The 24,698-nt window shown below is 44.2% G+C and overlaps 1 long non-coding RNA gene across 1 annotated transcript; it reads left to right on the top strand.

Annotated features, from left to right (window-relative positions):
* Positions 1 to 11,948: 11,948 nt before the first annotated feature.
* LOC309489745 lies at positions 11,949 to 24,698 on the top strand. Its single transcript, XR_014202506.1, has 4 exons — positions 11,949 to 12,352; positions 13,501 to 13,559; positions 16,057 to 16,090; positions 24,534 to 24,698. It is a non-coding gene; the product is annotated as an uncharacterized lncRNA (long non-coding RNA).

Here is a 24,698-nt window from a genome sequence, read left to right as displayed (position 1 = left end):
ATCACAGGCATGCAGGGAGTATGGCAGGGCGAAACAGTCAAAACCTCACTAATGTGTGCGGTGAGGCAACATCCCGCCACATCACAAACATATTGGAGAGAAACTCCTGACAATAATGTTTTAGAAGCAGCCATACTCCTAGTATCTTGGTCTGACGCCTCACAGTGCCACGAAGGAAACGTTACTAGAGGGTGTCTCCCCAAGGATACACCACTTAAACGGACGTGGTAAGCAGCTAAGGCCGCCATGTACACCTTTAGTGTGGAGGGGGATAGACCTGCGGAGAAACGCTCCTGCAGGAACTCCAGCACTGCAACGACAGGACAGATAACTGGGTCCAGCGGGTGCTCTCCGCACCAGGAAGTGAACAATATCCACTTCAAGGTGTAGATTTTCCTAGTGGAGGGAGCTCTGGAGTGGAGGATGGTCTCAACAACCTCAGTTGAGAGACCTGAACTTATGAGCTGGGCCTCCTCAGAGGCCAAGTCCAAAGTCTCCACAATTCTGGGGGGTGAAGGGTCAACCCGCTCGCCTGAGAGAAAAAATCCCCCCCGAGCAGAATCTCCTGACGAGAGCCGTCCAAGAACCATACTCGGACCTGCCAAAAACGGGGCTAACAGAAGACGGGCCCCGTCCCGGCGAACTCTCTCCAGAACTCCCTGGATTATGTAAGAGACCACCGATATGTTGTCCGTGCGGACAAGCACATGGTGACCTCTCAGGTCTGGCAGGAAGTGCTTGAGAGCTCGAAACATCGCCATCATTTCTAGCCGATGTGCCAAGAAAGTAGATGATCCTGCCAAAGACCTTTCGCAGAGCGACCACTCATGATCGCCCCCCAACCTGAGGGAAGCATCCGTCGATAGCGTTACGCGATGACAAGAAGCCCCCAACACTGGGCCATGGGCGAGGAACCAAGGTTTGTTCCACATGACTAAGGCATGTAGGCATTGCTGCGTGACCGTGATCATGCGAAACGAATTTCCCCTCAAGGAAAACCCCTTGGTCCTGAGCCACCACTGCAGGTGTCTCATGTGTAGGAGGCCAAAAGTTATTACACTGGACGCAGCTGCCCTGAGACCCAACAGTCTCTGAAACTGTTTCACAGTGAGTAACTGGCCTAGTTTTACCCCATTTACAGCTGAGAGAATTGAAGTAATACGTGTTGGTGACAATTGTGCCCGCATCGTTGTCAAATCCCACACCACACCTAGAAAAGTGGTCCTCTGAGACGGGTGGAGCACACTCTTCTTGGCGTTGAACCTCAACCCCAGCATCTTCATGTGAGACAGACACATCATCGATCGATTGCTCCCTGATCGATTGCTCCTGTCTGCCTCGCTGTGACTGCTGTTGCTGTGAGTTGGTTTGTGGCTGTACGCTTCGTCTAAGCCTCGTATTAGCTTCGTATTTCTTTCTGTTTTGAACCATTATTTACTATAATTTCTAGTTGTTTATACTACTAAATACAGCTTACCCAACATCACACATTAACCTGACATCGCTAGCTTCCGTTACTACTTGCACAACACGCTAGTAATTCGCTAGCCTGTTAACGCGCCACCCGTGCACTCAGTTATTTATTTATTTTTAAATAAAATCACGCCCGTGCCTTTGAGTTCATCAAAAGCTCAGGTGAGTAAGAATCAGTCAACAAACACGGTGAGTAATGTCTTCTCCTGTTATCACTGCATGTCACATGTTTAGCATAGCCTTCTCTGTCGGCAATATAGGATTTATATGTGATAAATGCAGGGAGACAGTTAGGCTGACGGAGAAGATTTCAGAACTAGAGACACACATCCAAACTTTAATTGAGGATAGTAATTCGGTTCCGGCTGAATTAGTGCCTGTGCAGCAAGGCAAATGGATGACGGAGAGGCGTTGTAGTCGCCGATTATCATAACAAATTGATTTGCCCCGCTCAGTGAAACACCCACTGAGAATCCTGTTGATTGTGCCCTAGTAATTGGTGATTCGATCACACGGAACGTGAAAATAGAGGCACCAGCCACCATAGTCACATGTTTGCCGGGAGCCAGAGCGCCTGACATCAAAGCAAATTTAAAAGTGCTGGCTAATGCAAATCGTAAATTCTCTAAGATTATTATTCACGTCGGCACTAATGATATTAGACTCCGCCAGTCGGAGATCACCAGAATTAAAGAGGTGTGTGAACTCGCAAGTACGATGTCAGGCACTGTAATTTGCTCTGGCCCCCTTCCTGTTCGCAGGAGTGATGAGATAGTTAGTAGATTGTGTTCACTCAATGGCTGGCTGTCTAAGTGGTGTCTGCAAAATAATAAAGAATTCATAGACAATTGGAAAAGTTTTTGGGGCAGACCTGACCTGTTGAAAAGAGATGGTATTCATCCCTCCTGGGATGGTGCTGCTCTTCTCTCTAGTAATATGGCACATAGTCTTAGAGCTCAAACATGACAATCTGGGGCTCAGGTCAGGAAGCAGACAGACTGGCTAAACCGACCGTCTGCTGGTGGCCTCGCGTCACCAAGGTCACATAAATCCCATCACATAGAGCCTCTTTCACCTAGATATCATCATATAGAGACTGTGTCTGTTCGCCGAATTAGAACATACAAAAAACTCCTAAACCCATTCAAGGGTAAAAATGTTTTGATGTTCAACAAACAAAAAACAGATATAATATGGATGAACAAATGCTAAAGCTCGGGTTGCTGAATATTCGATCCCTTACTTCAAAATCACTCATTGTTAATGATATGATTACAGACTATAATCTAGATGTGCTGTGTCTGACAGAAACCTGGCTAAAACCAAACGATTACATTACTTTAAATGAGTCCACCCCACAAGATTACAGTTATAATCGTCCGACTACAGCGTCCGACTGTTCGGACGCTCTTGCTTACTGCTCCGCGCTTTGCTCTATCGCTTTTATATTTTATCTTCTATACTTTTATAATTTGAGCTCCTTTTATCACCTAATTTTAACTTCAGCAAATCAGCACAGTGCTCAAACGACAAAGTTTGGATTACTACAAAAACGCAGAATTCTTCTCCCGACCAGCTTACATTCCGGGGAAAGGAAAACACAACTGCCTACAAGGATAAGAGAGAAAATGCCTCTTCTGGAATCTACTTGCTGCACTAACTGCCACAGACTTTTACAAAGGATTGCAGTTCTTGAAACAAAGTTATTTACGGGACCACCAAACCAGACGGAACACACAACAGAGCTTCGTCATGGACGCCCTCAGCATATAGCCGGTGAGTCCCATGAAACTAGTGCTCCTCGACAGGTAGAGAAACAAGCCGATCGACTTACAAACCGATGGCACAAACAGGGAGCGAGACCCAAAGGCACTCGAGACATCAGATTGTCACGAGCCTCACATATTACCGCAGTAGCATCCTCTACCCCAGATACAGCTCTGACAAAGATTGCAAACACTGGTCTCCCACCAACACCTATACATCTTGAGAACAGATTTGAAGTACTAATGAATGTAAATGAGGAATCCCCAAACGTGATGAATGTGATCGAACACAGACTGTATCAGCCAGTAGCTAACACTGATGCTAACTGGCGCTCAAGGTCGAGCAGACAGCGGCACTCAGCTCAGAGCACAGCCGAGCCCAGGACTCTGATAGTGGGGGGACTCCATAATCAGAAACATTAGCTGCAGGGATACAACTACGTGCTGCCTTCCACAAGCAACAACTTCTGATATAAACAGGGAACTTCAGAACATTCTAATGAAACATAAGACTGCAAATCGACTCATTATTCATGTGGGGAAGAATGACATTCATAAAGAGCAGTCAGAACTCCTTAAGAAGGATTTCAATGAACTTTTTGAAACACTTAAAAAACTGAAAGTTCAGACATTCATCAGTGGACCACTCCCAGCAAGAGGAACAAACAGGTTTTCACGGTTGCTTGGGATTAATACATGGCTGCAAAAAACCTGCAATATAAAAGGAGTAAACTTCATTGACAACTTCAATCTCTTCTGGAGTCAGAGACAACTATTTCATCGGGATGGCCATCACCCAAACAAACTTGGTTCAAGAGTGTTAAAGGACAACATCTACTTCTCCCTCAATCATCCTTCTGCAGTGTGTGCCAATCCACTCAATCAGAATGGCACACACACACCTGGACACAGTATGAATGACCACAGGACTTCACTTCATGATGTTGACATATCACACAAGGACAATGATAACACCACTGAGCCACAACATGTTGACATATCACACAAGGACAATGATAACACCACTGAGCCACAACAACCTCTGCTCACGGACACAATCTCAGCTGAGCCATGCCCACAGAGCTCACCACAGACAGACACATCAGAACTGCTCCAAGATTCAGCACCCAAGGACGACTTCCTGGAAAACAGCCAGGGAAGCCAGGACAGCATATCACAGCCTCCTATAACACCAGAGCAACAGCCCCTTTCACCAGACACGTTCTCCCTCTCGCCAGCAACTCCACTTCTGTGCTTCTCACAGAAAATGGAAGAACTGGTGCATGCTGGAACCAGACTATCACACTCTTTTGCTGCAAGCCCCCAGATATCAACCAAAAAACGTCGGGCACCGCTACCACCAAAGCCTGCAGGCCCAGCTCGCCCTCCCCCTGCCTCTGTGAGAGCTCTTCGGCCTCTGCCACAACGCCAGGGCCCACACCCTCCTCCATCTGCTCGAGGTGAACCAAAAACAACTGATACCAGCTCTCAGTGATGTATGTCGGGTCCCCGCTTTGATAACAGTAACTTTCTCAAATGTTTACAGAACAAGCGGGAACCCAGTGTGCCTGTATCTTTCTCTATTGCTGTTCTATTACAAGATAGAAAGTCTAAGGCCTTCAATAGCCGTACAGCAAACTCAACTAATCTGGTGCCTATTGCACGTCTAACTAAGATTGGTGTGGGGAAAAAAAGTAAGACTGTTAAGTTAGCAATTTTAAACATCCGCTCACTTAAAAATAAATCACTTCTAGTCAACGACTTAATAACCACAAACAACCTGGATTTTATGCTTCTAAATGAAACCTGGCTAGAAGACAGCTGCAGTGCAACAATCCTCAATGAAACAGCCCCTCCTAACTTTACTTTTATGAGTGTCTGCAGAGCTGTTAAAAGAGGCGGGGGTCTAGCTGCTCTTTTTAAAGATATCTATCAATGTAAGCAAATATCATTTGGGAACTACACGTCTTTCGAATATCTGGGTATTGTATTAAAAGGTGTTGATAAGCATTTTACTTATCATTATTTACAGGCCTCCAAAATACTCTCCAGCCTTTGCTGAGGAATTTACAGAACTGTTATCAACAATTACCTCAGAGTTTGACTGTTTTGCCATTGCTGGAGATTTTAACATTCACATAGATAATGCAGAAAACAATATGGCAAAAGAAATCAAAACTGTTTTAAAAACTTTTGATCTGACTCAGCATGTACATGGACCCACACACAATCATGGACACACTCTAGATTTACTTATCAGTAAGGGTCTAAACATCTCATCGATTGTTATTAAGGATGTAGCACTGTCTGATCATTTCTGTATTTTCTTTGATATATTGATCTCTCCTGCCACTGAAGCTAGATCTGAGTCCTTCACAGTGAGTAACTGGCCTAGTTTTACCCCATTTACAGCTGAGAGAATTGAAGTAATATGTGTTGGTATCCTTAACACCAAGCATATCTGCTGACTCTGTTGATTTTCTCCTTGATTCTTTTAACTCAAAAGTTAAAAGTGCAATTGATGATATTGCTCCTGTGAAAGTCAGGAAGAAGAGTGGCAGACAAAAAGCACCTTGGAGAAACTCAACAGCAGTGCAAAATATGAAAAGACAATGCAGAAAAGCAGAGCGCATGTGGCGGAAGACAAAGCTTGTAGTCCATTATAACATCTACAAAGACAGCCTTCATGCTTTCAATATGGAACTAGGCAAAGCTAGACAGACTTTCTTCTCAAATATTATAAACTGCAATTTAAACAACACACGCACTCTTTTTGCTACTGTAGAGAGACTGACAAACCCCCCAAGCCAGATTCCCAGTGAAATGCTCTCAAACAGCAAGTGCAGTGAGTTTGCTTCTTTCTTCTCTGACAAAATCAATAATATCAGAAAGGTGATCAGCACATCCTTGAGTTGTGCTGGGGTCAGACAGATCAGACCACCTGAGAAAGTAGTTACTATGTCTGATTTCAAAGAAATTGATGGCAAAATTTTGGAAGAAACCGTACAGCACCTTAAAACATCAACATGCGCCCTTGACACACTTCCCACATCTTTTTTCAAAAGTGTGTTAAACAGTTTAGAAGCAGATCTTCTAGAAGTGGTAAATGCCTCACTTCTCTCTGGGAGTTTTCCAAACTCCCTGAAAACTGCAGTTGTCAAGCCCCTCCTGAAAAAGAACAATCTGGATAAGACCATATTAAGCAACTATAGGCCGATCTCAAATCTTCCTTTCATAGGCAAGATCATTGAAAAAGTTATCTTCAATCAGCTGAACAAATTCTTAAGCTCGAATGGATACTTTGATAATTTTCAATCTGGTTTCCGACCGCATCACAGCACAGAGACAGCGCTCATAAAGATAATAAACGATATTCGCTTAAATACTGATTCAGGCAAATTATCAGTGCTGGTACTACTCGACCTCAGTGCTGCATTTGACACTGTCGATCATAACATACTTCTTGACAGGCTGGAAAACTGGGTGGGGCTTTCTGGGATAGTCCTAAAATGGTTCAGGTCATACTTAGATGGGAGAGGTTATTATGTGAGTATAGGAGACCATAAGTCTGAGTGGACATCCATGACATGCGGAGTCCCTCAAGGCTCAATTCTTGCGCCACTCCTGTTCAACCTGTATATGCTCCCAATGAGCCAAATAATGAGAAACAACCAAATTGCTTACCACAGCTATGCAGACGACACACAGCTGTACCTAGCCCTATCGCCTAACGATTACAGCCCCATTGACTCCCTGTGCCGATGCATTGATGAAGTCAACAGTTGGATGTGTCAAAACTTTCTTCAATTAAACAAAGACAAAACTGAAGTTATTGCGTTTGGAAACAAAGATGAAGTTCTCAAGGTGAACGCATACCTTCACTCTAGGGGTCAAACAACTAAAAATCAAGTCAGGAATCTTGGTGTGACACTAGAGTCAGACCTTAGTTTCAGTAGTCATGTCAAAGCAATAACTAAATCAGCATACTATCATCTGAAAAATATTGCAATAATTAGATGCTTTGTTTCCAGACAAGACTTAGAGAAACTTGTGCATGCTTTCATCACCAGCAGGGTGGATTATTGTAATGGACTCCTCACTGGCCTTCCCAAAAAGACCATAAGACAGTTGCAGCTCATACAGAACGCTGCCGTTAGGATTCTGAGCAGAACCAGAAAATATGAACATATCACACCAGTCCTCAGGTCTTTACACTGGCTCCCAGTTAGATTTAGGATTGATTTCAAAGTATTATTACTGGTATATAAATCATTCAATGGCCTAGGACCTCAATACATTGCAGATATGCTCACTGAATATAAACCCAACAGATCACTCAGATCATTAGGATCATATCAGCTAGAAATACCAAGGGTTCACTCTAAACATGGTGAGTCTGCTTTTAGCTATTATGCCAGCCACAGCTGGAACCAGCTTCCAGAAGAGATCAGATGTGCTCCTACAGTGGTCACATTCAAATCCAGACTCAGAACACTTCTGTTTAGCTGTGCATTTACTGAATGAGCACTGTGAAATTCATTTTATTTTTCTAAACTGTTTTAATTATTCTTGTTTCTTTTTATTATTTTAATTTCTTCTATGTAAAGCACTTTGAATTGCCATTGTGTATGAAATGTGCTATATAAATAAACTTGCCTTATAAACATGAGCCTCGTCTGAAAGGCAAAGGGGGAGGTGTGGCTGTAATTTATTGTAATATCTTCAGAATTACTGAGAAGTCTTGTTTTAAATATAATTCTTTTGAAGTGTTGGTGCTTAATTTAACAATATATAGTGTAAATGATAAATCACGTTTGAGATTTGTGCTGGCTACTGTATACAGGCCACCAGGGCACCATAAAGACTTTATCAAAGAATTTGCGGACTTTCTATCAGAATTAATATTGACTGCAGATAAAGTACTACCGGTAATTGTTGATGATTTTAATATACATGTAGATAACGAAAAAGATGCATTGGGATTGGCATTTAAATACATTGTAAACTCAATTGGAGTAAGACAACACGTGTCAGGACCTACTCATTGTCGTAATCATACCCTAGATCTAATATTATCACACGGAATAGATGTTGATGCCGTTGAAATTCTGCAGCAGAGCGATGACATCTCAGATCATTATCTAGTCTTGTGTAAATTACATTTAGCCAAAGCTGCAAAGCCGACTCCGTGTTACAAATATGTTAGACCAGGGGCGTTGCTAGACATAAAGCTCTACTGGGGCACAGGTCCCCCATTGTTTGTCTGAGATAGCAAAAGTAACTAAGGAGCCGTGGCTTACCGATAGGTCAATTAAATATACATTTTAATATCCGAAAGAATGATTCATTGTTATCACAAATCAAAGACAGTAGTACAGAACACAACATTGTGTGTATTTTCTGTGCTGTACAGTGCTGCAGGCAGGGGCGTTTGTTTCGAAAACACCAGGCTGGGTAGTTGGCCAAGTTAGAGGGGTTCGGGGGCATGCTCCCCCGAGAAAATTTTGGATTTCTCAGACCTACAAATGTGTATTTTAAGGTGTTTGAAAGCCAAAAAATTGGATAACAATAGCTTTAAAAGCATGTTAGTGGGCAGCATAGCATAAATGATTTATCAAGCAGATAACAGATTCTTAAACATGAGAATGAGGATAAATGTTGCAATGAATGATCCACACTACAAAATGTTTATGTGTATTGTCAACATTCAAAACTATTTTAACTCTTCCAAAAAGTTTTTTTTGCGTAGTAACACACAAACATAAAATGATTAGCCCACATACACACCAAACTACACACAGATATGAATTACGTAAAACACTACTATCTTGTGTCTTTTGCTTGTTCAGTGTGCAGTGGAGTGTATAGGAGTTTGTCACACGTATGTATGTGCACAGATACACTGTATATATTATACAGGATGTTTAATTAATGTTACAGTTATTGAACTAAACTGAATCTACACTGAAGTGACTATTAACTGATTATTGACACTATTGTTGGCCAAGCTGCTTCTCAGGCGATTTTTTAATTTGTTACTATTGTGAAGCTGCAGTGAAACAATATATTGTAGCTCATATATGTATATATATATACACGGATCTACACACACACACACACACACACACACACACACACACACACACACACACACTGAATATGCAAAAATGGCAAGTGAGAAACTCAACTCTATTTCTAAAGCGCTGTGTGTGTGTGTGTGTGTGTGTGTGTGTGTGTGTGTGTGTGTGTGTGTGTGTGTGTGTATGTATGCATGTATGTACAGTAAATATATACATATATATATATAGGCCTGTCACGATAACCAATTTTGCTGGACGATAAATTGTCCAAGAAATTATTGCGATAAACGATAATATTGTCGTTCGAGACCATTTTCATCTAATATAATGATAATGGCATAATAATGCAGGTACACCTTTTCAAAGATCTATAAACTTTTATTACTTAAGAATATTAAACATTGAAAACGGAAAACATTTTAAATATCCACAAAAAATTAACAAAACAACCAAAAACAATAAAAGCAATGGACTCTCAGTGTCTGTTAACAAAAAAAATCACTTGAATAAATACCAAAAACAATAAATAAAATGGATGTAAACAAAATTGCACTTCCAAAAATATTAAACATTAGGCTCAGACATAAATAGTGATACATTCCATAACAGGCAAAACTGCCAGTTAGGACCTTTGTAAACAAATAAAAAAAGCCTCAACAGGCCATATCACACCATTTTGCACTGTCCTGCTGTTACTTTGTCGACTAAACAAACGCCCGAGTGATTGTAACTTACTGCTACACGCACTTTATTGCGTGTATATGCTACGCACTGAAAATACTTGGTTAGGATTAGGGGTGAGGAGTGCGTGCGTATTACACGCCATAAAGTGCGTATCATATGCACGCAAAAACTATTTTTGGCGTATAAATGGCACGATAAATAACATTCGTGGTATAGACACGCATTTTCATGAGATCGGGCTCGCTGTCGCGTTTGGCTTTGAAACCAATTCCATCTTTTTCTTTTTTTTCCCCCTCCAACTCACAACTAGCGTGTTCTCTCTCTCCCGGCAGTCGCCGCAAGCAGTCCCGCCGGCGCTTTCCCATACAAACGCTTAATAGCGTGCCAACACCTGACCGGACTTCAGTGTGTTCAAATATGTGCGCGCTGCACTGCAGTTGCTAGGAAACAGACACGCGCGGACATGGATTTCTGTCGCGCGGTTCAGTTTCTGTTTTCGGTTAAACTGCGTTGCTTTTACAAGCGTTGATTGTTTTATTACTGCGTTGCACATAGGCGTAATTCTATGGGGGGACAGGGGGACACGTCCCCCCCAATATTCAAAGAAGGACAATTTGTCCCCCCCAATATTTGATCATACTGTATGATTATGCGGGCAATATCGATGTGATTGCAAATATGTCTTTCTTTCCAGCTCCGAAAATATAAAATCCCGGCCGGTCCATTTCCCAAATCCATTCGACTGACAATAACAAAACCTATTTCTCCTGAAATCCATGTCATGTTTTCCCTATACCTTTAGTAGCTCGTGCACCGTCAGTGAGTTAGGAAAAACCAAACAGAAGAAGAGTTAGGAGCGCGAAATCTGACAGAGCAGGTGACGGCGGTGTCGTCTCACATGGTGAAATCTCATATGGCAGGTGACGGCGCCACGGCGGTGTCCTCGCAGAGAAACCGAAGTACAGTTGTAAATTTATGTTTCCATTTATGGGTATTGCCAGAGTTTTTCCTGCATAAAGAATTATAAGGCGGCTGCCTCCGTCAAATTTCGTGCCGCCTCCGGCTCTCGACAAAACTCGGACAGACAGTCACATGGTCAGATACACTTTCCCCACCGTGATGGTTCTGTTGCGGTTATAAAAATATTTAAAATAATCTAATTTAATACAGTTATAATTTTTCAATGTAAATTATTTAATTTGATTGGTAACAGCCTAGTGTCTTATTATTTTAATTGGATATATTTATCAAATTTAAGAATTTGAAATGAAAGATGGAGCATACAGTTAATAAAATTAGGGGGGGAAATGCCCTTTATAAAGGCACAAAAAATTATTCTGAGTGTTTTCAAACAGTGATGTAATGAAAAATTGACAATTTTAAGTTTGAAGGGAGTAAAGCCTCTGTTTAGGCTATTAAGGAAATATAATTTTGCCAAAAGAAGAACTTTTATTTTAAATAAATGTTCATTTTAAATCAGCCTGTCAGTGTGATATGTTACCATATTATCATGCTTAACACTAAGAATTTGAATAATTGTAATGTGATGATCAGATGCAGATATCTAAATCAGAGAATATCATAGGTTCGGGCGGTTTGCGGGTGGATTATTTATTTTTAACAGTGGATTCGGGTGACTCAAAGTGCACCAGATTAATGAATTTACCTTTAAAATGTACAAAATTTTCTTCCGGGGGAGCATGCCCCCGGACCCCCCTAGAGGTACCAAGTACACAGCTGTCCCCCCCAATGTGTGATTGACAATTTCGCCCTTGGCGTTGCAAATAGAGAATTTCTATTACCCTATAATATAATTTTTATTAAATACACTGACAAATTAAATAAATTGTTAAACTCAAACTTCAGATTTACTGGGGCACAGCAGATTTATACTGGGGCACGTGCCCCAGTAAAAGGTGTCTAGCGACGCCCCTGTTTAGTGCATACGGTATTCCAATGTATTAATGTTATGTGCTGCTAGCATGTAACTTGTGTAACTTGTCTAACTTAGTTTATGATAAAATAAAACTCAGCATGGGAGCTTACAACGAGTGAACTGAGAATATATATTGTATCTTTAGACAGAAAGGAACTGTCACAGTCTTATACTATAAGAATCTGCAAACTAGGCTTATGAATCTATTGATCGCGGGATGGCTAACCGATCAGTTAAATTAACGAGTCGTAATAATATGTTTTGGAGCTGGTGAGTCAATTTAGCAAGCTTTTGCAAATGTCTCCGTAAGTAAGTAAAACAAATAACTAATATTGATGTGTATGTGTGTGTTTCCTTCATGATCCAGGCATTTGGGGAATAAATATTATCCAGCCACACGATGTTCAGATGCGGTGAGTATTGTCATAAAATACACGTGAAATAGAGGCAGAATCTGTGAATCTGCTCAAATGCACTGGTTCAAACCCTCCAGACAAGCTTTATCTTCTTGAGTTTACAGGCCTAGCTGACCCAAAAATAAATGTCTTTCAAAATGAAAGTATTTTCAAACCTGTATAACTTACTTTTGTGAAACACAAGAATTTGGGGAATAAAACAACTGTATGCATTGTTGCCTATGACAAAAATAAAAGGCATTTTTCAAGATATCTTAATTATGGTTCTACATAAGAAACTCATACAATTTCAACATATGGGTGAGTAAGCTACATAATGAGATAACTCTATTTTTTTTTTTTTTTTTTTTTTTTGGATGAGCTGTTCTTTTAAAGGATTAGTTCACCTCAAAGTTGAAAATTCTGTCATCATTTACTCAACCTCAAGTTGTTTCAAACCTGTATGAATTTCTTTCTTCTGCTGAACACAAAGAAAGATATTTTGAAGAATGTCTGTAACTTGGGTCCCATTGACTTCCATAGTATTTTTTTTCCCTACTATGGAAGTCAATGGGACCCAAGTCTGTCTGGTTACCGACATTCTTCAAAATATCTTTCTTTGTGTTCAGCAGAAGAAAGAAATTCATACAGGTTTAAAACAACTTGAGGGTGAGTGAATGATGACACAATTTTCAACTTTGAGGTGAACTAATCCTTTAAGGACATTTGCTAAATTAACCATGTTTTTTATTATAGTGTAGAAACCATGTTTTTATGGTGGATAGTGAGTATAGGAGCAGGCTTCACTGCATATATTAATAAACTTTTAGAGTGCTGGCCTGGATAATTGTAATACGTAAAATAGGAAAGAGGCCGCACTATGCATAAACTTTTATTTGCAAAAATGCGTTTCGGCACGTGGAAACTGATGAAGGCACGTGCCGAAACCTGTTTTTGCAAATAAAAGTTTATGCATAGTGCGGCCTCTTTCCTATTTTACGTATTACAATAATTTATTACCATTTGGTTAGTGTCGCAAAACATTGTTAATTTTTAGTAAGGGTTCTCCAGATTTATATAACACTTATGGAACATTAAAAAATGGTCCTATGTTACGCGATCAATAATCCTATTAAAACTCTTTAAAAAAAAAAATATATTTTTAGATCAAGCATTGGACTTACGGAGCAGAATAGGCACCAACAGAGAAACAAGTCCATCACTAGTAAGTATCCACTGCAGTATCTTCTGGTTACACTTTATTTCGATAGTCCACTTTCACTAACATGTCAACTAACTCTCATTAGAGTATTAGTAGGCTGTAGTAGACAGTCAATAGACTGGTAGGTTAAGTTTAGATGTTAGGATTCGGGTTAGGAGAATAAGTTGACTTGTAGTTGCCAAGTAACTTATAGTCAGTAGAATGTCTGTTAGGGGACCAACAAAACAGAGTGTTAGCAAATATTAAGCAGACAGTCTACTAATACTCTAATGACAGATAGTTGACATGTAGTTGCAAAGTTACTTATAGTTAGTAGAATGTCTAAAGTGGACTATCGAAATAAAGTGTAACCCAGTATTTAAATCCGCAGTCAATTTTAAAGGCACAATGCACTCCGAAATTAAAAAATGATCTCTTTTTTTCTTCTCTCGTGCCATTCTAGATATATATCTGACTTTCTTTCCACAAAGATTTTTTGAAAAATTATCCATTATTGTAAGCCAATATAATGCAAGTGCATACGCCAGAAACTTCATACAGCGTACTCACAGCTTGCTGTGTTGTTCACACAAGATGTTTTCTGCACTTATCATGTGAGCTTTACAATGCTCTTGGACTTTTTCGACCTTCAGCATTTTGGTGTCTATTCACTTGCATTATTTGACACACAAACACAAGAGATGGATAATATTTCTAAAAGTCTAGTTTATTTTTTCTAAAATATGTGTTTTCATCTGAAGAAAGAAAATCATATACCTTTTGGTCGGCATAAGGTAGATAAAATGAAGGGGGAATCAGTTTGCTCTCCTTTACCTAGTATTATTTATAAACATTACATGTGATTTAATAAATGTACAATTAAAGGGGTGTTCGAAGCAAACATCTAAATCCCTTCACAAAGAGCCCTTCCACAAAAGGGTTAGCAAAGGGGGACATGCATCCGATGGTAAATTAACTGAAGTAATTTTATCTTATAGTAATTTTATATTATATTTATGGTAATGTGACCTAGGATGGCAAGTTCCTGTGTTTCATTTTAAAGTAGGGTGGAAGAGTTAAAGGCACAATATGTTTTTTTTTTTTTTTTATATAAAAAATCACTATATCTATGTTATATATTTTTTAAAGTTGTGTATTTACATTATCCCGACAGTTCCAATTAACTTCTAAATCCAGAGAAATTAATATTTTAATTCTAAGACACGGACCGTGTCTTTATTTCCGTTTTGTCGCCGTCAATGGCGTCATATCCGTGTTGTCTCTGGTTTCCGCTCGTGCTGCCATGGCAACCAGAGCTATGAACCAGAGCCCTCTGATAGTAACCAAACTGACGCGGACAACTGTGTAGTTCGCAATGTCTATTTGCACGCTGTTGTTGTTTCGTTCAAACATTATGGACCATGGCAAGCAGACTTTGGATAAAAAAGGAGAACTAAACCAAGAATCAATATCAGCGCTGTGTTTTCGAGATGTCGAGAGCTCCCATGGACACTATATAAACGAGAGCTCCATGTCCGAGACTTCGACAACTCCTACATGTACTGTATTAAACAGGTGAGCACATTTACATAAAACTAATCAAGGTTATATAGTTCAACATGATGAAATGTTAGAATATGATCTGTATGTTATTCTAATGTTGATCTAGCTTACTGCTAGTCTCATACAGACAAACTAACGTTAACACATACATTTCAACACATTCAAATGCAGTTTAGTGTGATAGTGTAATGTTAGACCGAGTGAAACAGCGCTGCGTTACCTCTCAAGTTTAATTTGTCTAATAAACTGACCTGTGAGTAGTAATTCTGCGTGTAGTTCGGTAGAATGAAATGTCCATATTCCTTTTATATCCGCGGGACTCGCGTCGCGTGTGGAGCTGATAGCTGTCTCTTAGCAATCCCGACCTGCTTCATATCACAGTCATGATAAAAGCATCGATGTATTCAGTAATCCATATACATTATTAGATCGGTCGGCTTGACGTTGACGACAAAATCCATAATTCATAGCAAATGTTGCGTCATCAATCTACGCCTTTGTTATTGTAAATAGGTTAGCGACCCCTAGTGGAGAAAAAATCCCATATTGTGCCTTTAAGTTTAACATAGAATAATTGAGTTGTTTGTTTGGGTTTGCTATATTACACACATTTTCATCATACCGAAGTTCCATAGGTAAAACTTTTATTAACAGATGCGTTAATGTAACTACCTGCAGGGTTAAAAGAAAAGACGTCAAGAACACACAAACTTAAGGAACTTTTACACATCAACAATGTACTAAAAACGGAAACGTTTTTTCTTTGTACAGATGACAATGTTATTAAAACGATTACCGTTTGGACAGATCCACTGTGTTAATCTACATGTTCCTTCTTTTGGTGATGCACATTTTTCTATCAGACATAAGTTTTAGATACCAGACAAAACGAATGAAATGTGACCCATGCTAATTAATTCCCCCCTTTTACCTCTCTCTTTTATCTTTCTGTGGCCAGGATCCGTCATTCATCAGAACAGCTACCAAGAGAAGTGAGTATTCGTCCTCTACCTCCTTTGTCTCAATGTTATTTCAACACTATTGGTCTCCAAAGTACTATATGTGTTTATATTAGGGGTGTAAGATTAAGAAAATGTCATAATTCGATACAATTGCGATTTTCGATGCAAAAACGATTCACAGTATGTAAATGTAGTTACTTTTCCTATATAGGTATTAGGGATGTGCATCTCCATAACTGAGGCCAATACGATACGCATCTCGATGCATAGCCAACGATACAATACATTAATGATACAAATAAGCAGCTGCCAGCTACCGATGCAATGCAATACGATTCACTTTTATTACGATCCGGTGCGATTCGATTTCAATTCAACGCATTGCAAAAATATGATGCTATGCAATTCAATATGGTATAGATAGTTCACTTTTATTTCTTTTGTTCAGACATAGGGCAAATCATAAAGTAGCAAAGTGCCATCTGACTTTTAACACATGGCTCTCTCACAATCAAAAGATTTGGTTTCCACAAAAAAAGCAGGTACTGTAGGCTAACTGACCAGAAAGCAGGTACTGTAGGCTAACTGACCAGAAAGCAGGTACTGCAGGCTAACTGACCAGAAAGCAGGTGCTGTTATTACTGTATGTGCTTCACGGGCCGTTTATCAGTTTGGTCCAGTGCAGCGCGAGCCGATCTTGATCAATCGACACTGTTACTACACGGCGCTAAGAGATCCCCACTGAAGTAATAACATCGCTGCGAGATCTATTGAGAAGCATTCATATATCTCTGTTATTAACGGATCAAACAGCGCTGACATGGAAATATTGTGCCATGAATGAACAATCCAGTGTCCACAGATCAGCAACATTCACCATGGATTTACTGTAGTAAAACAAACTGTAACCATGGAAGTTTGGCAGGAATAGTAGGCTATAATGCTTTCAAGTTACATTACGTTGGTTCTCTTACGAGAGGTTCTCTCGTATTGCGTAAGTTTAGCTTACGCTACGGGTAAAGTCATCTTTTCTCGAGATATGAAGCAAAAAATTATCCTTAATTTTAATATCTTGTCAACGCAGTGCGGCAGCAAGCTGACCTAGAGCAGGCAATCTTGCGTGCTCATAGGCTGCTCTGCGGCAACTGCAGCAGCCTATCACTGAGCCCTTGGCGTGACGTCACGTCCAATGAGCGCGAGCAGCGCGCCTACGCGTCACGGCCCGAGGCGGGGCGTGGCAGAGGGTATAAATACGGGCTGAGAGGCTGCTTTCACTGATTTTTGTCTCTTCAGCGAAGCTCTTCGCATCGCTGATCTTTGAGGAAGCCGCCGTTGAAACCAGCGCTTTGCAAGCCGAGGATTCTGCCTGAGGAAGCCGGCCGCCTTCGCCGCCTTCAGCTATCCCTGCCTGCTTCGCTATCCGGCGAAACATATCCTTTCTATTATGCATTGTATCTCATGTAAAGCTCCGCTCAGCGACAGAGACCGCCATGTTATCTGCGCTCTCTGCCTGGGACCGGACCACGCTGCCCTCGCCCTCGCGGCGGGTGGCTGTGAAATGTGCGAAGAACTGCCGATGTCGACCCTGCGGGCTCGACTCGCCTTGTTCGACGCTCCAGCTGTCTCTCCGTCTGCCTCCACCGGGCCGCGCAAGAAGAAGCGCCGCTCTCAGAGGCCACCGGAACCCGCAGCAGCAGCTGAGCGCTCGCCGGAGCCCCTCCCGCGAGCCTCGCTATCTCCATCTCCTCCCCCCCTTCCCGACGCGCAGCGGCCGGCCTTTGCCCGCACTGCCGTCGCCTCGGGGGATGAAGCGGACGACGCTGTTTTGACGGACAGCTGCTCTATCCTGGCCTCGGACAGCGAGGAGTGGTCTGGCTCCACCTCCTCTGCACAGGAGTCTAGCCGGTCCCGCGCCAGTGTCGACGCGGAACTGCTCCGCCTCCTCACCAAAGCGGTCGAACAATTGGGACTCGACTGGTCCCCACCGAGGGCGCCCGCGCCTAACCGACTTGACGGGTGTTTTCTGCCTAGCCGCCGCCCAGCGCCTGCCTCTAGGTCAGCACCCTTCCTGCCTGAGCTCCACACTGAGCTCTCTAAGTCGTGGAACGCCCCATTCTCCGCTAGACTCCGCTCACCGGTCTCCTCGACCCTCTCCCAAGTGGACGGGGCCGCCGAGAAGGGATATACTCAAATTCCCCCGGTGGAAGATGCTGTGGCAACGCACCTTTGCCCGCCATCCGCCAGATGGCGCTCAAAGTCTGCCCTGCCGTCCAAGGCCTGCAGGACCACATCAGCACTCGTCGGCCGCGCCTTCTCCGCCGCCGGCCAGGCTGCTTCCGCCCTGCATTCAATGGCTGTGCTCCAGATCCTCCAAGCCGATCTCCTCCGAGAGCTGGACGAGAAAGGCCCGGATCGCGCCGTTCTCACGGACCTGCGTAGCGCGACGGACCTCTCCCTTCGCGCCACAAAGTCCGCTGCACAAGCCATCGGGAGAGCTATGGCCTCGCTCACCGTCACCGAAAGGCACCTTTGGTTGACGTTGGCGGATATGAGCGAATCCGAGCGTTCAGTGTTCCTCAACGCACCGCTCTCTCCCACCGGCCTGTTCGGCCCAGCGGTCGCCGGGATCGTCGATCGCTTCTCGGAGGTGCAGAAGGCATCGCAGGCGATGAATCTCTTCCTGCCCCGCCGCTCGAGTTCGTCTGCAGGCCGCTCTCAGCAGCCTCCTGCACGGAACTCCTCTCAGCGCTCTGCCCAGCCTCCGTCTTCGCAGCGACGACAGGGCGGCCGCCCTAGGTCGCGCTCAACCAGCCGTCACAAACCGCCTCCCCCCCGGGGACCCCGGCCCAAGGTGACGCTCAAGCCTGAGCCCGCGAAGTCCTCCTAGCGGCTGCAAGGAGGAAAAGATGGCTGAGTCCCGCTGCGGCCGGACCGCCATCAAAGCGCCCAGCTCTGCCAGTCCCCTTAGAAAAGGCTACTGCAGCAGCTTACATCGCAGCCAACGAGCCAGTAATACAACTCTCTCGCCTGCACACAAACGCCGTTTTCACGGCGACCCAGAGAAATCTCATAAAGAGTATGGTTTCGGGTTTTCCGGCTCACGCCGAAGGTGTCATGAGTGTAGAATTTGTGCCCACGCCCCAGTGCTCACCACTACACACAAACACGATCTCCCCGGTAACGCTCACAGAGCGCACTCTCATAAAGCGGGCACGCGCCGCTCGAGTGCTAAAGGTAGAGAATGTGCCCGCTCTTCCAAGCCCACACCTACCCACTGCCCGCTCTGTCACACAGTTATCCCGGGACGCAGATCCTCTAAAGCTCCCTTACACTGGCCGTGTTGCATATGTAAGCCCTGTGCCCGCTCACGAGCGCGCGCACTTACTATCAAACACGTTAAACCTCATGCCGCTCTCGCGCCACGGGTTTCTAGCATCAAAATGTGCCCCGTCCCCAGTGACCGAGCCGTTATGTGCTGTACAGCCAGTCACCATTGTTCGCGAGCCCCCATATTCGAGCACCGGCAGCGCGCGCGCCGCCCCGTCCTCTCTGATAGAGGTTCCCCATCCCGCCCAGCGCGGCGATCCGAACCTAGAGATCATTCGACCCCTAGCTATGTGTGCGAAAGCATGGCAAGCTATCCAGGGCGTGTCAGAATGGGTGCTGAATACTATAATGCACGGCTATTCGCTTCAATTCGCTCGCCGTCCCCCGCGCTTTCTAGCACGGACAGAGACGAGAGTGAATACAGAAGTAGCGCATCTGCTTCAGGCAGAAATAGCAAAGCTGCTGCACAAAGGGGCTATAGAACAGGTGCATCCTTCTCAGAGCGAGTCGGGCTTTTACAGCCGTTATTTCCTCGTACCCAAGAAGGACGGAGCGCTGAGACCTATTTTAGATCTGAGACATTTGAACAAAGCTCTCATGAGACGGCCGTTCAAAATGATCACAACCAGACAAATCCTCGCGCAAATTCGCCCGGGAGACTGGTTCATCTCTCTCGATCTAAAGGACGCATATTTTCAGATTCAGATAATACCCCGTCACAGGCCATTCTTGAGATTCGCCTTCGACGGTCGGGTATATCAGTACACCGTCCTGCCGTTCGGTCTATCTTTAGCACCCCGTACATTTACGAAGTGCATGGACGCGGCTCTCTCTCCCCTGAGGAGACAAGGAATGCGGATACTGAATTATCTGGACGACTGGCTAGTCCTCGCGCAGTCAGAGGCAGAGCTTTTGTCTCACAGAACAGCGCTTCTCAGCCATCTGGAATGCTTGGGTCTCTCGGTCAACTGGACCAAGAGCTCATTACTACCCCGCCAGTCGACTTCCTTTCTCGGAATAGAACTGGACTCGGTGGCTATGACGGCCAGATTGTCAGAGCAGCGCGCGCGCCGCATTCGACATCTCGCCGCGTCTTTCCGGACGGGCAGTCAGGTTCCGCTGAGGACATTCCAGCGAGTCCTGGGGCATATGGCCTCAGCTGCAGCAGTGCTCCAGCTGGGCTTACTGCGCATGCGCCCGCTTCAACGCTGGCTGAAAGCGCGAGTGCCTCACCGAGCCTGGACGGCCGGCCGCTTACGAGTCAGAGTGAATCATGGCTGTGTTTCAGCCCTGCAGCCCTGGCTAGCAGCCGAATGGTATCGTACGGGAGTGACGATGGGAGTTGTCTCGCACCGGAAAGTTGTCTCGACAGATGCGTCCAACCTAGGTTGGGGAGCGCTATTAGAGGGCAGACCGGTCTATGGCCCTTGGTCAGACCAGGAGAGTCACCTTCATATAAACTGTCTAGAGATGCTGGCGGTCGAGAAAGCGCTCAAGCACTTCCTCCCATACCTACAGGGCCACCATGTACTAGTCCGCACGGACAACATGTCAGTGGTAGCCTATGTGAACCGTCAGGGCGGTGTCAGATCCAAAACTCTCTGCGCCCTGGCGGAACGCCTCCTTGTATGGGCTCAGCACTCACTGCGCTCGCTGAGAGCCGCGCATGTGCCGGGTCTCCTGAACGAGGGTCCAGACAGACTGTCCAGGGACAATGTTCCCCTGGGGGAGTGGTCTTTGCATCCCCAAACAGTCCAGTCGCTGTGGCGCCGTTTCGGCAGAGCGGAAGTCGACCTCTTTGCGTCAAAAGACAACGCGCACTGCCCACGGTTCTTTTCCAAGAGCGAGGACGCGCTGGCCCAAACCTGGCCCAGCGGCCCGCTTTACGCTTTTCCCCCTGTCTCTCTGCTGCCACAAGTCATCGGGAGAATCAGGGAAGCGCGCCACACGGTGCTCCTCATAGCCCCGTATTGGGAGAATCAGACGTGGTTCCCAGATCTAATACGGCTGGCGGACACACCCCCCTGGCCGATACCGGTGAGAAGAGACCTTCTCTCTCAAGCCCGCGGCTCGATCTGGCATCCTCATCCAGAGCGCTGGTCTCTGCATGTATGGATAGTCAACGGATACCCGTTGACTTGCCAATAGGGGTTGTGAACACGATCACACAGTCTAGAGCTCCCTCTACGAGACGGCTCTACACATCTAAATGGTCTGTGTTTAATAAATGGTGCACCGCCCAAGGGCTGGATCCACAAACATGTGAGGTGTCGCGTGTGCTTTGTTTCCTCCAAGAGCTGTTGGACATGGGCAGGTCCCCCTCCACGCTCAAAGTATATGTTGCGGCCATATCAGCTTTTTCCGACTCGGCGCTGGGCCGCGCATTAGGGAGGAATGAGCTCATTATCCGCTTCCTTAGAGGAGCTAGGAGGATGAACCCCCCGCGACCCCCCTCGGTTCCTATTTGGGATCTTTCCCTGGTCTTAGAGGCCATGAAAGCGCATCCCTTTGAACCCATGGAAACTGTGGATATGAAATACCTCACGCTCAAAACCGTTTTTCTGATAGCCCTGTCTTCAGTCAAACGTGTGGGTGACCTGCATGCGTTATCAGTTAACGCGGCATGTCTCGAGTTCGGACCTAATGACTCTAAAGTTATTCTCAAACCGAGACACGGTTATGTCCCCAAGGTGTTGGGCACACCCTTCAGAGCACAGGTCATTTCTCTCTCAGCTTTGCCGGCTACCGGCAGCGAAGTTGACAGTAATCTCCTTTGCCCTGTCAGAGCGCTGAGAAATTACATTACGCGCTCCGCCGCCATGACGCGCTCGGAGCAGCTTTTCGTTTCGTTTGGTGGGCGCACCAAGGGTCTCGCCGCCTCGAAACACACTCTGTCCAGATGGATAGTGGACGCTATTGCAGCTGCTTATGCGTCTAAAGACCTGCAATGCCCTTTGGGCATCAGAGCCCACTCTACTAGAGGCATGGCCTCGTCATGGGCTTGGACTAGCGGAATTTCTATTCATGACATTTGTACGGCGGCGGGCTGGGCCTCCCCGTCTACATTTGTTAGATTTTACAATCTAGAAGTTCCCGCCCTGCAGGCTAAACTTTTATCAGTCTAAATCTCGCGTAGGCCGGCCCACTTCTGTGCGCGGGCTACTGCTGTTTGATTTAGCCCTCCTGGTTGAGCTGTACAATATAAGGGTTGGTTAGTCAGACCGGCCGCGCCGTTCTGTTCCCCCTACTATGTGCTTATGTACTTGCGCTAGCCATATCATTGGCCGCCTGGCTCACACTCTCGTGTTCCCCGGGCTTCCCTGGGACTCATTCAGTGGATGCCGGGCGCGCACGGCGTTGACAAGGGAGTTCCCGTAGCGTAAGCTAAACTTACGCAATACGAGAGAACCTCTCGTAAGAGAACGTACTCGGTTACCTAACGTAACCTCTGTTCTCTCTAGAGAGGGAACGAGTATTGCGTAACCCGCCGTGCTCGCGCCACGAGCTCACTCGCTTCTGCGACAAAAACCAGTGAAAGCAGCCTCTCAGCCCGTATTTATACCCTCTGCCACGCCCCGCCTCGGGCCGTGACGCGTAGGCGCGCTGCTCGCGCTCATTGGACGTGACGTCACGCCAAGGGCTCAGTGATAGGCTGCTGCAGTTGCCGCAGAGCAGCCTATGAGCACGCAAGATTGCCTGCTCTAGGTCAGCTTGCTGCCGCACTGCGTTGACAAGATATTAAAATTAAGGATAATTTTTTGCTTCATATCTCGAGAAAAGATGACTTTACCCGTAGCGTAAGCTAAACTTACGCAATACTCGTTCCCTCTCTAGAGAGAACAGAGGTTACGTTAGGTAACCGAGTACGTTTTATTTTGACATGAATAAAATTACTGCCCTCAAAGTTAATCTGAACTAAAATAAACCTTTGTTTATAACTACAATATTACATTACATTTTTTTTCAAGTAGCTGTTTTACATGCTTCTAAGAGTCAATTATAGCTTCATCATTCCTCAAAGTAAAAAAAAAAAATCATACTTTATGATGTTACGTTTAATACAAATTTTTTTTTTTTTTTTATATTAAATCAAGGAAATTTCTCTGGCATTTCTTTCTTTTTCCTGTATCGAAAACGTACCGAACCATGACACAAGTGTATCGTATTGAACCGAACCATGAATTTTGTGAACCGTTAACTTACACCCCTAATATGTGTGTGTGTGTGTGTGTGTGTGTGTGTGTGTGTGTGTGTGTATATATGGGGCTGTTTAAACCTGGCCACTTGATGCGTTTTCTCAGATCGGATAGCTATCTGTTTTATCACAACAATTCCATTTACACCTGGTCACATAAATGTGTTTTTGCAAAATGGATATAAATCAGATCTTCGATTCCCTCGCTATGCAAATTTAATGGCGTTCACGTCACCGAAAGCAACAGATATGAGCTGCATTTTATTGATCATCCGTTAAAATTTCTAAATCAAAGACCGCAATAGGAGAGAGCGCAACAGCCCTGGTAAGATCATTTCGTTTCTTTACTTTTAATGATGATAACTGTGTGTTAAGCATCGGGGACTTACTTTCACTTTAATTTGCGATAGTTTGCACGTTGGCTTAATGAATAACGTTAGATGGTCAGCGGCGATGCGGCAGTAGCGTCGTCATAACTTGCTATAACATGACATATAGCCTAAAACACGCTCTCACAACTTTATTTTAGAGCGTTTTTGGGAGGAGTAAAATTTACATGTGGTTTCAACAACCAGATGCATTTACACTTGTCCAGTTTCTTCTGGAATGCGGCCCAGACCACCTCCTGAAGTGGTTTGAGCAATCAGATTCAAATGCGTCACGAATGCGTTTCGGAGGCCATTTAATCCTGGTCTTTTCAAGATCATATAGCTATCCGATCACTAAAATCGCATGCAGTTGTAAATGGCACCTATATGTGTGTGTGTGTGTGTGTGTGGAATGCCTTATATCAGGCTTGATGTAATTTTACTTGATTTGTGATTTATTTCATTTAATTGATTCGAGTACTAAAATTTTCAACTATGTATCTCTGCTATAAGCTAAACCACAACAGTGGCATTTGTATTTATTTATTTATTTAACATGTGGATTTTTTTGCTTTGATTGTAGCTGCTGTCATGAAATGGGACCCAGCTGCAATAGAGGCCCAAATAAAGTCTGTAGCCGATCATCTGAAACTGCTTGCTGCTATAAATGAAGCTTGTGAACCTTATAGCAGCCATATTTTGTTAATTGTTATGTTATTGTTTTAACAACATTTTATAGACTATTTAA

The sequence above is a fragment of the Leuciscus leuciscus genome, assembly GCF_965113295.1.
Source record: "Leuciscus leuciscus genome assembly, chromosome: 2".
In the NCBI taxonomy this organism is placed as follows: Eukaryota; Metazoa; Chordata; class Actinopteri; order Cypriniformes; family Leuciscidae; genus Leuciscus; species Leuciscus leuciscus.
This window is presented reverse-complemented; position numbering and strand designations above follow the sequence as displayed.